Raw genomic sequence first — 13,718 nt, forward strand, 5'->3', positions numbered from 1 at the left:
GCCTACCACCAGCTCCCCATCTGCCCGAGCGACCGAACATACACTGCCTTCGATGCAGACGGGCGGCTCTACCATTTTTTAAGAGTTCCATTTGGCGTCACTAACGGGGTCACGGTCTTCCAACGGGAGATGGACCAAATGGTCGATCGGTACGGTTTGCGGGCCACGTTCCCGTATCTCGACAACGTAACCATCTGCGGCCACGACCAGCAGGACCACAACGCCAACCTCCACAAATTCCTCCAGACCGCAAACGCCCTGAATCTCACATACAACAGGAAGAAATGCGTGTTTAGCACCGACCGTCTAGCCATCCTTGGCTACGTAGTGCAAAATGGAGTGATAGGCCCTGACCCCGAACGCATGCTTTGTGAGCTCATGGAGTTCCCCCTCCCTCCCTGCTCCTCCAAAGCCCTGAAACTCTGCCTGGGCTTCTTCTCTGATTATGCCCAGTGGGTCCCCAACTACGCGGACAAAGCCCGTCCGCTAATCCAGTCCACGGTTTTCCCCCTGTCGACAGAGGCCCGCCAAGCCTTCAGCCGCATCAAAGCGGATATCGCAAAGGCCACAATGCACGCAATCGATGAGTCCCTCCCATTCCAAGTCGCCATCCCTTGCCCCGACATGTCCGCACCCACCGTCATAAAAGCCCTCTACGGTATCTTTACTCTGTTTGGTTTCCCCGCCTACATACACAGCAATAGGGGGTCCTCCTTCATGAGCGACGAACTGCGTCAATTCATGCTCAGCAAGGGCATCGCCTTGAGCAGGACGACCAGTTACAACCTCCGGAGGAACGGTCAGGTAGAGAGGGAGAACGGAACGGTCTGGAAGACCATCCTACTGGCCCTACGGTCCAGAAGTCTCCCAGTTTCCCGCTGGCAGGAAGTCCTCCCGGACGCCCTCCACTCCATGTACTATGCTGCTAGGTACAACAACGAATCAAACACCTCACAAACGCCTCCTTGTTTTCCTACGCAAGTCCTCCTCCGGAACATCACTTCCGACCTGGCTGGCTGCGTCTCGGCATCCCAACCTGCTACGAAAGCATGTGCGGACGCACAAATCGGACCCGTTGGTCGAGAGGGTTCATCTCCTCCACGCGAACCCTCAATACGCCTACGTGGCGTACCCCGACGGCCGACAGGACACGGTCTCCCTGCAGGACCTGGCACCTGCCGGAGCGCCGCACACCCCCCCAACACCAGTGACCCCCTCTGGAGCCACGCAAACCCCCCCCAACACCGATCGCCCCCTCCCTCCCGCCGGACCACCCCACAGCCGCCCCCTTCCAGGGTGGATCGGTCCTTCCCCCAGCCCCGAATAGGGATATTGGAGCGGGACGAGGCATCGCGACGCTCCCAGAGACGACGAGGCCGGAACCAGTGCCTGCATCACCACCGGGGCTAAGACAATCGGCGAGGACGGCCAAGACACCCATCCGTCTCATCGGATCGGTATAATGAAGCACGAAATGTCTCTGTAGATAATTTTTTTGGTTTGGTTGCCCAGTAAAAGCGGCATTGTAAGTAGTTAGTATCGGAGCGTAGCTGCCGTGTTAGCGGCATCCTAGGTACCGACTCTGGAAACCCCTACCACCATACTGCCCACTACCACGCCGGGTTCCTTTTTAACAAGGGGTAAATGTGGTGGTATGTATTAGGGGTATTAAGGTACCCTGGGATGCCGAGAGGCTATTGGTAGATAGACACTGGATCCCGATTGGATCAGGCTGCCTGCTGGCTCCACCCAGCAAGGCGGAGTAGAAGAGCCCGGGTTCTCCCAGCAGCCGCATTCTGTAACTGTGCTGCTGAGGAACAAGTCTGCGTAATAAAGCCATCGTTCGACTCCATCTCATCTCGTCTTGTGAGTGATTGATTGTGCTACAGCCCCTTTCAGTGACCTGTGGACCTGTACACCTAGATCTCACTGACTTTCAATACTCTTGAGGGTTCTGCCATTCACTGTATATTCCCTACCTGCATGAGACCTTCCAAAACGCATTACCTCACATTTGTCCGGATTAAACTCCATCTGCCATCTCTCCGCCCAAGTCTCCAAACATTCTAAATCCTGCTGTATCCTCTGGCAGTCCTCATTGCTATCCGCAATTCCACCAACATTTGTGTCGTCTGCAAACTTACTAATCAGACCAGTTACATTTTCCTCCAAATCATTTATATAGACTATGAACAGCAAAGGTCCCAGCACTGATCCCTGCGAAACACCACTAGTCACAGCCCTCCAATTAGAAAAGCACCCTTCCATTGCTACTCTCTGCCTTCTATGATCTAGCCAGTTCTGTATCCACCTTGCCAGCTCACCCCTGACCCTGTGTGACTTCACCTTTTGTACCAGTCTACCATGAGGGACCTTGTCAAAGGCCTTACTGAAGTCCATATAGACAACATCCACTGCCCTACCTGCATCAATCATATTTGTGACCCCTTCGAAAAACTCTATCAAGTTAGTGAGACAGGACCTCCCCTTCACAAAACCATGCTACCTCTCACTAATACGCCCATTTGCTTCCAAATGGGAGTAGATCCTGTCTCGAAGAATTCTCTCCAGTAATTTCCCTACCACCGACGTAAGGCTCACCGGCCTGTAGTTCCCTGGATTATCCTTGATACCCTTCTTAAACAAAGGAAAAACATTGGCTATTCTCCAGTCCTCTGGGACATCACCTGAAGACAGTGAGGATCCAAAGATTTCTGTCAAGGCCTCAGCAATTTCCTCTCTAGCCTCCTTCAGTATTCTGGGGTAGATCCCATCAGGCCCTGGGGACTTATCTACCTTAATATTTTCCAAGACGCCCAACACCTCATCTTTTTGGATCTCAATGTGACCCAGGCTATCTACGCACCCTTCTCCAGACTCAACATCCACCAATTCCTTCTCTTTGGTGAATACTGATGCAAAGTATTCATTTAGTACCTCGCCCATTTCCTCTGGCTCCATGCATAGATTCCCTTGCCTATCCTTCAGTGGGCCAACCCTTTCCCTGGGTACCCTCTTGCTTTTTATGTATGTGTAAAATGCCTTGGGATTTTCCTTAACCCTATTTGCCAATGACTTTTCGCGACCCCTTCTAGCCCTCCTGACTCCTTGCTTAAGTTCCTTCCTACTTACCTTATATTCCACACAAGCTTTGTCTGTTCCCAGCCTTCTAGCCCTGACAAATGCCTCCTTTTTCTTTTTGACGAGGCCTAATATCTCTCGCTATCCACGGTTCCTGAAATTTGCCGTATTTATCCTTCTTCCACACAGGAACATGCCGGTCCTGAATTCCTTTCAACTGATATTTGAAAGCCTCCCACATGTCAGATGTTGATTTACCCTCAAACATCCATCCCCAATCTAGGTTCTTCAGTTCCCGCCTAATATTGTTATAATTAGCCTTCCCCCAATTTAGCACATTCACCCTAGAACCACTCTTATCCTTGTACAGCAGCACTTTAAAACTTACTGAATTGTGATCACTGTTCCCGAAATGCTCCCCTACTGAAACTTCTACCACCTGGCTGGGTTCATTCCCCAATACCAGGTCTAGTACAGCCCCTTCCCTAGTTGGACTGTCTACATATTGTTGCTCCTTACAAACTCTGTCCCATCTACACCCCTAGCACTAAGTGAGTCCCAGTCAATATTGTGGAAGTTGAAGTCTCCCATCACAACAACCCTGTTGTTTTTACTCGTTTCCAAAATCTGTCTACCTATCTGCTCCTCTATCTCCCGCTGGCTGTTGAGAAGCCTGTCGTAAACCCCCAACATTGTGACTGCACCCTTCTTATTCCTGATCTCTACCCATATGGCCTCACTACCCTCTGAGGTGTCCTCCCGTAGTACAGCTATGATATTCTCCCTAACCAGTATCGCAACTCCTCCACCCCTTTTACATCCCCCTCTATCTCGCCTGAAACATCTAAATCCTGGAACGTTTAGCTGCCAATCCTGTCCTTCCCTCAACCAGGTCTCTGTAATGGCAACAACATCATGGTTCCAAGTACTAATCCAAGCTCTCAGTTAATCTGCCTTTCCCGTCATACTTCTTGCATTAAAACAGATGCACTGAAGGGCACCAGTCGTTGTAAGTCCTATTGCTGTTGTTCACAGTTGAAGCAGTTCTTAAAGCTGTCGTCAGTGGATTTTCCTCCTGGCAATGCTGCTATAATATTTGTACTCTTCTGGCGGCATATTCACTGTCCATTGTCCACAGACCAACATTAGTCAAACAGAGTCCAAGCTTAGTTGACAGAGCGAGAGAAGGGGGAAAGCAATTTTCTGCAATGCTGTTCTGCAGACTGCTGCAAAGCAAGTCGCATTTTTGTAATAAAGGAATTTCAACAAGGTGGTGAGACACTTTGATCATTTGACTTCTCTCTCTCCTTGACGATTGTGTATATCACAGAACATTACTGATTAGCTCATGTCTGGACACACCTGGACTAATGGTGCTATGGGCTGGATGATTATTTTCAAATGGTCCATTCTTCCATTTAATGAACTGGGAAGAAAATATTAGCATCTCCATTGTCTCTGTAGAATCTTGTCTCCGTCCTGATGAAATTGGTAAAATGGAGGGCTGGTTTAGCTCGTTCGTGATGCAGAGCGAGGCCAGCAGCGTGGGTTTAATTCCCATACCGGCTGAAGTCATGCATGAACGCCCCGCCTTCTCAACTTTCCCCTTGCCTGAGGTGTGGTGATCCTCAGGTTAAACCATCGCCAGTCAGCTCTCCCCCTCAAAGGATCTACGGTCACCTGGGACTATGGTGACTTTCCCTTGACACTGATGAAATGGAATGTAGCTATGTTGTGATGCAAGTTGTGTCAGCCATTTAGGATTCAGTCCATCCTTGAAGTAATCATTGACATTAGCAGGTGCAAAACCCCACAGGAGGGTTGTCTAAACATGTCCATTTGTCATCTACATCTGGAAGCTTCCAGAAGTTTGTCCGCCTTGCAGTTGCAGATTAGTCTGATGACTTTCGTCAGCCACATTAAATCAGTTTCTTTGACATAAAAGTTGAAACTATCTGTTAAAAAAGTGCCACATGTCAATCCAGCCAATGAAGGTAAAATATAACGTTTGGACATGGCCACCATAACATAGTCATAGTTCTAATCACAATGCCAGAGAACCCTCCTCAATATTTCAGTGACTACAAATGTCCTTTATATGGTGGTTTACCAGGTAGTGCACCTCAATGTCATCGCATAACCATTGGCTACCATGGCCTGAATTTCACGCTCTCTTACTGGTGGGCCTTTAGGTTGGGGGGGGGGGGCATTAAAGAAAAGGAACTAGCTTCCCTCTGGATTCCAGCTTGCCCCGACCTCGCAGTGATCTTACGCTGGGACGGGCAAAACTTCAGTTGGGTTGCTCTCCCTTACCCCAGTTGAGGCCTTATTTAAAAAAAAATTTAGAATACCCAATTAATTCTTTTCCAATTAAGGGGCAATTTAGCGTGGCTAATCCAGCTACCCTTTGGGACATCTTTGGGTTGCAGGGGCGAAACCATGCAAACGCGGGGAGAATGTGCAAACTCCCACGGACAGTGACCCAGAGCCGGATCGAACTTGGGACCTCGGCGCCGTGAGGCAGCAGGGCTAACCCACTGCGCCACCTTGCGGCCCTCCAGTTGAGGCCTTTAAGTGGCCAACTATTCTGTGCGCAACAGCTCCTGTCAATGCAGGGATTAGAGCTGCTGGCCAATCAGATTGGGTGGCTGCTCTCTAAGGCGGAAATTCCTCCTGAGTGAGGGGCGGAAGACCCGACTGCCGACAATCGATACTCACTCGAGTGTGAAATGGCAACGGGGAAGGTAGAGTTGGCGGGAAACCCCGCCATACGAAATACTCTGGCTCTTGTCTTCAGCTGTCTTGCCCCGAGGCTGCAGAATTTCCTCCCTAAACTGCTCTGGCTCTGCGCCACCCTCTCTTTAAAATCTGCCTATTTGAATAAGCTGTTGGCCAACCATCCTTATGCTTCCTCTGACTTGATGCCAAACCATATCTGGTAACACTCGGTTCAAGCCCCTGGAGATACTTTACCGTGTTAAAGGCACTATATAAATGCGATCTGTTGTTGATCCCACATTCACATTTATTCAGCTGCCAATGAACAGCTGTTAACATGAAGTTAAAAGTTTGGGATCCCAATATTGATTCCTGGTGCACTATGTTTAATATCTCTCTCCTTCGGGAATTTTGGAATACCTCTGAACCGTCTACAAGTTTCTTACCTAGTCCCAATTTCTGCACAGCGCAGAAAGATCCAAGGTCTGAATGGACTTGTTTCAATGTCAGAAACAGATTCAGCTTCTGACCCTCCGACTAAGATTCAGAAAGCTCCCAACCAGAACCAGAAATAGCACAGGATTAATTACTGAAATGGGCTGCCACTGTGATTCGAACTGCACCATCAGGAAGACTTTGTTCATTTTCCCAGACTTGTCTATTGTTGGAGGGCAGGCTAAACCTGAAATATTGACTCTGAGTGAATCTTGGCTCTCACTGAGCCTCGAGAGCTTTTATTATTTCAGGTACTGACTTGCCGACCACAAACATTTAGCAAAAGCAAAATACTACACATGCCGCAAATCTGAAATCAAAACAGAACATTCTGTAAGTACTCAGCAGGTCAGGCAGCGCCAATGGAGTTAAAAACAGAGTTAAAGGCCGAGATCATCCATTCTACGGAGGGGCGGGGTGGGGGTGGGGGGGGGGGGGCTGTATCCCAGAGGTACCGCAAGGATGCGCTGTGGGACCTCCGCGAGACGCCAATGAGAGGACTGCACAGGAATTGCCCAGAATCTTTAGCCTTGTGTTGAGCAATTACCCTGCAGCTGGAACCCTCTGAAACTCTAATTTAAATCAGAGGGCAGAATTCTCTGGCCGTTCCCCGCCCGGCGACGGGATATTCCCGCCCGGGGTCAATGGACCTTTGTATGGTCTGCGTCCTGCCTGTGGCAATCTTGCGGCGGGCGAGGCGGAAGAATCCAGCCCAGAGCTATCATGCTTTGGATGATGGCACAATAATTATTCAGGAAGCATTAGAAGGAATGAAACCACTGGCAACTCCTGGGTACCTATCGTCCTAAACCCCTAACTACCTCACCAACCCATGACTAATGTCCACAGCCACCGGAATGCCAATGTTTCTCAATGTTGCACCTGAACATAAAGTCAGGCTTATTTTTAAAAAATATTTATTTAAGGTATGTGGCGCGACGGCCTAGGGCAGCATGCCCATTTCTAAATGACCTGGTGATTAAGACACAAAGGGTGCTTCCAGTGCCAAGTTGTGGCACATTAATGAAGCGTGATTAAGACTCATAGTTCGAAGGGCCAAATGGCCTACTCCTGCTCTTAGTTTCTATGAGACAACCACTTTTCTGTGGGTCTGGAGTCACATGTAGGCCAGACCAGGTAAGGACGGCAGATTTCCTTCCCCAAAGGGACATTAGTGACCCACGACAATGGATTCATGGTCATCATCAGACTCTTAATTCCAGGCTTTTTAAAATTATTGAATTAAGTTTCCACCATCTGCCCTGCAGTGACTCAAGCCCAGGCCCATAGAGCACCCCAGGTCTCTGGCACTAGCACAATGCCACCACTACCCATTGTTGTGGCGTCTGCTCGTTGAATGAAGCAACGTGGGCACTCAAATGTGAATTTGTTTGAAGACTTTGATCACATCCAGATGAGATTTGGGTCCTGTCACCAAATGCTCCCACCTGGAGGTCTATGAATATTTTTGCTGAACCCCATATCTCTGCTTCCTTCAGAGGGATCACTGCCCCATGCCTCCACCCATCCATCCTCTTTCAAAGAAACAAAGCCAATCTCACAAAGGAATACTCACTCTATCATTATTGGCCTTCCCCCGCACCAGGTAAATCAGCCAGACTGGGTGAGGCTGGGTGGGAAACCGTCCTTAAGGACCTCAAGCGGGACAAGAGCAGGCTGGCCCGCCCAAGGTCTTGCGCTGCCCTGTGTAAAATTACTGCAAGTTTGGCGCCGGTGGGAATCCAGCGGTAATCCCACTGCTTCTATTTCAAGCTCCTCCACTTAAAAGCCCTCCAGTGGGGGAACATGAAATTCAAGCCAAGGGCTTGCAAATTCTGTTATGGATGCATTAAAGTGTCTGGGTGATTGGCACTTGTGTTGCCCTGGGGTGAAATCAAACATAGTGGAAAGTAATGAATTACTTTATTTTAAGTTCTTTTTTTGCACGTATTTCTGTCACTTGAGGGTTAATTGGTCTATACATTATATAGTGGGCCAATGGACATTAATGTGCCACAGCTTGGCACTGGAAGCATGGAAGGACATGGGCATGTGTGCATTGAGTGCCATAGCTTGGTATCGGGGCTTGAGATGTGAGTTGAGGGGCAAGAAGTGGCATGGGGGCATGACGTTTTGAACTCACCTTTTAAAAGATTCCCTCATAATAATAATCTTTATTCATGTCACAAGTAGACTTGCATTAACACTGCGATGAAGTTACTGTGATAAGCTCCTAGTCGCCACACTCCGGCACCTTTTCGGGTACACGGAGAGAGAAATCAGAATGTCCAATTCACCTAACAAGCACGTCTTTCGGGACTTGTGGGAGGAAACCGGAGCACCCGGAGGAAACCCACACAGCCACAGGAGGAAGTGTAGACTCCGCACAGACAGTGACCCAAGCCGGGAATCGAACCTGAGACCCTGGAGCTGTGAAGTGACTGTGCTAGCCACTGTGCTACGGTGATTCCAGGAATGCTTCCAGGGATGAGGAACTTCAGTCGTGTGGATGGTTTGGAGAACCTCGGGGGGTTCTCCCTGGAGAAGAGACGATTAAGAGGAGAATTGATAGAGGTGTTCAAAATAAAATGAGAGGCCCGGACAAAGGAGACAGAGAAAAAAACTCTCCCCTTGGCATAAGTATCGAGAAACAGAGGGCACCGATTTAAAGGGGAAAGGAAACATTGGTGGCCTGCAGAAAAACCAAACGATTAGAATCTGGAATGCACTGCCTGGAAGCAGGTAAGATGGGCTGGTTGAGGACAGTGGGCTAAACAGCTGGCTTGTAATGCAGAACAATGCCAGCAGCGCGGTTCAATTCCCGTGCCAGCCTCCCCAAACAGGCGCCGGAATGTGGCGACTAGGGGCTTTTCACAGTAACTTCATTGCAGCTTACTTGTGACAATAAGCGATTATTAAGGGGCTGGTTTAGCACAGGGCTAAATAGCTGGCTTTTAAAGCAGACCAAGGCAGGCCAGCAGCACAGTTCAATTCCCGTACCAGCCTCCCCGAACAGGCGCCGGAATGTGGCGACTGGGGGCTTTTCACTTCATTTGAAGCCTTCTTGTGACAATAAGCGATTTTCATTTCATTTTCAATCGTGACTCTCAAAGGGTAATTATCTGAAGCAACAAAGTTCAGGATATTGGAGAGAGGGCAGTAGAGCGGGTCGAGGAGAGTTGCCCTCATTGAGAGCTTATACAGTGACCACAAGCTGGAAGGCCGCCTTCTGTGCGATAACTTTTCTATGATTCCATAATAATGTGATTCTGAAAACTTGTCTCCTGACAATCATTCTCACACATTGGAGTTTCATGGTACAAAGCACATTCTTACAATAGTATCTGTACTCAATGAAAATCTGTTATGGATAAAATAAACAGTAAAGCTGTTTGGTTTCGACACGCAAGATAATAAATGTTAAAAGACTGAGCGCAGACTTTGACTTTAGGACTTGCCGTTTGCTGCCTTTTATTCCTGTTGAACTTGTTCATCAACCTTTAACCTCAAAGAGGGATTTACATTCCATGCTGCACGATCAAAACAAATGTTGCAACCAACGGCAACTGTACCAATCACATTCCCTCGGCCCTGCAGGTAGTCGGTTACTCCCTTAAAGCTGCACACGATCAACTGCATTATCCCATTCTGTTTTAACTCTGCCCTCGGCATTTTCCTTGAGGGTCGGAGTTAAGAGCCAAAGTTCAAGTGCAGCAACACATCCTAGTGTGCTGGCACTCATCAGTGTGATGTAATGAAAATTGCAAATTGCATTTTGCGCTTTCATTACGCGCTTGTACCAGCAGAGGGGAGTCTGCTAGGACGAGATAATAACGAACCCGTTTGTGTCGATTAAACTGTAAATGTCTCTGGGGAATACAGAGCTGTTTCTGTTTGAAGAACTCCATAATTAGTGCTGTGAGGCAGCCATTCCCTTGCCCCAACTGCTCCACTCCTCAACTGCTCCCATCATCTCATCGCTCCCCCCACCATGCTCCCCGAGGTTTGGATCCTCTGTTCTAACAATTCCATGTTTTACCTTTGCTTAGCCTCTCTCCCCTGGAGTGTACTCCCTCTCGCCTTCCCTCCCCTCTACAGAACCATGACAACATTGGAATAGTGTGCACAGTTGTGGGGCCGGATTTTCACCTCCCAGGGGAGGTGTGAGTCGAGCCGTGAAATATTTGGGCTTGATTTTCATTGACGGAGAAACAATTTTGCGCTGCCTTCTTGACCCCACGCCGTTTTGGTGCGATCATTGTGCCGGTCAGGAACTGCTTGGGTGCAAAACGCATGCGCATTTCCTTCGAGGCCGGGCGTCCCCATTGCAAGCACCAGAGAAGATTGTACTCTGTGGTTCACACACCTTTATGTGCCGGTGTAGCTTTGGAAACCCCTAAAAAAAACAAGCACACCTTCTTGAAGCATTTGTGAACACTGAGAAGTCAGGAAAATTCCAAAAGTGTAAAATGCTTTGTCACCTTTGAATAACACTATTATATGCTGCCTTGTGATGGAGATCTGTTTTTAATGCAGCATATAATCATCATGTTGACTTTGGGTAGGGTGCTCTTTCCAAGAGCCGGTGCAGACTCAATGGGCCGAATGGCCTCCTTCTGCATTGTAAATTCAATGATAATCTATGATTAATCTAGGACAAAGGTTCGGCACAACATCGTGGGCCGTAGGGCCTGTTCTGTGCTGTATTTTTCTATGTTCTATAGGGATCTGTCCCGTAAAGGTAAGTTGATCCTTACACGGCCCAACCTTCTATAATTGTAGTCATGTAATTGTCAAAAGTGCCATAATTTGTTAAAAAGTCCTGTCAGCTTCTGCTGTCATGTTTTCTGTTGTGATTTAAATCAACTTATAGCCCTGGAAGTAAAAAAGAAATCCTGCTTTCGAAAGTTGATAAAAAATCTCTTCACCTCTCCCCCACAACTTTAAGGATGACTTTTTTTGCTCTTTCGCAGTCCTTTTTTTACCTTCCAGCATCAATGGTCATGTGTTTGAATTAAAGGTTTTATTAGATTGTTAGAAGTTTATTTTTTTCACTGGTTATAAAATGACTCCCATTGCTAGTACATAGCCCCTGAGGACTGTTGATAGTGGATCATCAATGAGTGGCCATGGAAGGCACTTGGGGGCATGGAGGTGGGATGTGCAATTTTGGGGACGTGGAGGTGGCAGGGGTTATTCTGGCAGCTTGGGGGAGGGGCATTGGGTGGGTGGGAAGGAGGGTGAGGGGAGTGAGGGACGCATTAAAAGCAACGTTGAGATCTGGATTAAGACGCCTGAAAACCAAGGTGGACCTCCGAACCGGTCTGCCTCTGCACCTACACGCCTCACGCACTCTATTGCAGTGCTCAAAATGCATTGTGAGCCTGACACTTGTGCGAAAAGATAAAAATCCCAAGCAAAGGCATACATGGGTCACGTGTGCACTTGGGAAGGCGCAAAAGTGCTCCGGTTGGGTTTTCCTAAGGCCCGAAGAAAAATCCAACCTCTGGTCTCCAAAAAGAATATTGATCTGCACAGGAGAAAGATACGAGAGTTGAGGGGTAATAATTAGCAGGAAAGATCGAACAGGCCAGGCTTCCTTTGTCTGGAAAAGAGAAAGCTGAGAGCTGACCTATTAGAGGTTTCAAAAATTTCGAAAGGGTTTGATAGGATCGCCACAGAAACAATGGGCAGTATTTAATGGAGGCACTAGAGGGGCTCACCCATCAGCTAGAGGGCTGGTGAGAGCCCCACAGGCCCATCACGTGAAGCACTGGCATTTATCTGGGCAGCAGTGGACATCTAGGTGCTGAATTCCAGCCACCAAGAGCTGCCAGCCAGTCAGAGGCTGGGAGGTCTTCATTGATCATACGTTTTCAATCTGAGCCGGACACTTCAGAAATTATACAATTCTGTCCGGAAGGCGTCACGGGGCATGAGGAGAGAGTGGGAGTATGGTGTTAAGACTGAGGATTAGCCTTAATCACATTGACAGGTGGAGCAGGCCTGATGGACCTACTGCACCTATTTTCTATGTGTGTCTATGTTTCAATGTCTCAGCAATGCCCACTGCAACTATTGGTGCTGCTGGAACTGCTGAAGCTGGAGATTAGCTGGCGGCACTCGAGGGCAAAGCTTCCTCGCAGTGAGGGGTGAAAATCTCACTCCATTCTTTTACAGGAGCACCATAGAAGCATCTAACCTGGCTGAATCACAGCCTGGTTAGGGGCAGCATAGTGGTTAACACGATGGCTTCACAGCGCAAGAATCCCAGGTCCGATTCCCGGCTTGGGTGACTATCTGTGCGGAGTCTGCACGTTCTCCCCGTGTCTGTGTGCGTTTCCTCCGGGTGCTCCGGTTTCCTCCCACAGTCCAAAGATGTGCAGGTTAGGTGGATTGGCCATGATAAATTGCCCTTAGGTTAGATGGGGTTGCAGGGTTACAGGGATAGGGTGGAGGTATGGGGTTAAGAAGGGTGCTCTTTCCTAGAGCCGGTGCAGGCTTGATGGGCTGAATAACCTCCTTCTGCACTGTAAATTCTGTGAGCTTCCCGGCTAGTGGGCGGAGGTCGCCCGGCTGGGGTTCATACTGATTGTTGTGGTAAGCCACTGCTCGGCCCAAGACCGTAAGAAACTACAGAGAGTCGTGAACACCGCCCAGTCCATCACACAAACCCACCCCCCATCCATTGACTCCATCTACACCTCCCGCTGCCTGGGGAAAGCGGGCAGCATTATCAAAGACCCATCCCACCCGGCTTACTCACTCTTCCAACTTCATCCATCGGGCAGGAGATACAAAAGTCTGAGAATACGCACTAACAGATTCAAAAAGAGATTCTACCCTGCTGTTACCAGACTGTTAAACGACTCTCTAATGGACTGATCTGATCTCATCACACATCTTCCCTCCCAAGTAGTATTACGCTCCTGTATGCTTCACCCGATGCTTGTGTCTATGTTATTTACATTGTGTATTTTACGTATGCAATATTATGTATTTTCTTTTCATATACGGAATGATCTGACTAATCTGTATGCCGAACAATACTTTTCGCTGTACCCTGGTACACGTGACAATAAACCAATCCAACATCATACCACCTGCAGCGTGTTATTGCTGGGGGACGGGTCCTTGCTTAATGTGGATTGGCTGGCGTCTGACCTTTGCTCTCAGAGGCTGGTAGGTGGTGAGCGAGCAATCTGCCCCCACCTCTGTAAAATTCAGCCCATGAGGGAGAAAGAAAGTGACTGATCGGCTGATAGGCTGAGATGAACTAGCGTGGAAGGAGGCCGGCCTGGAGCATGAGCACCAGAGTAGATTAGATGGGCTGATTGGCCTGATTCTTTGACAAAAATTCTTTTAACTTCTGTGTAAACAGTCCTGAAACTAAATCACAGAAAGTGATTCCCAATACATTGAGG

This window comes from Scyliorhinus torazame, chromosome 14 (assembly GCF_047496885.1).
Source record: "Scyliorhinus torazame isolate Kashiwa2021f chromosome 14, sScyTor2.1, whole genome shotgun sequence".
NCBI classification, from domain to species: domain Eukaryota; kingdom Metazoa; phylum Chordata; class Chondrichthyes; order Carcharhiniformes; family Scyliorhinidae; genus Scyliorhinus; species Scyliorhinus torazame.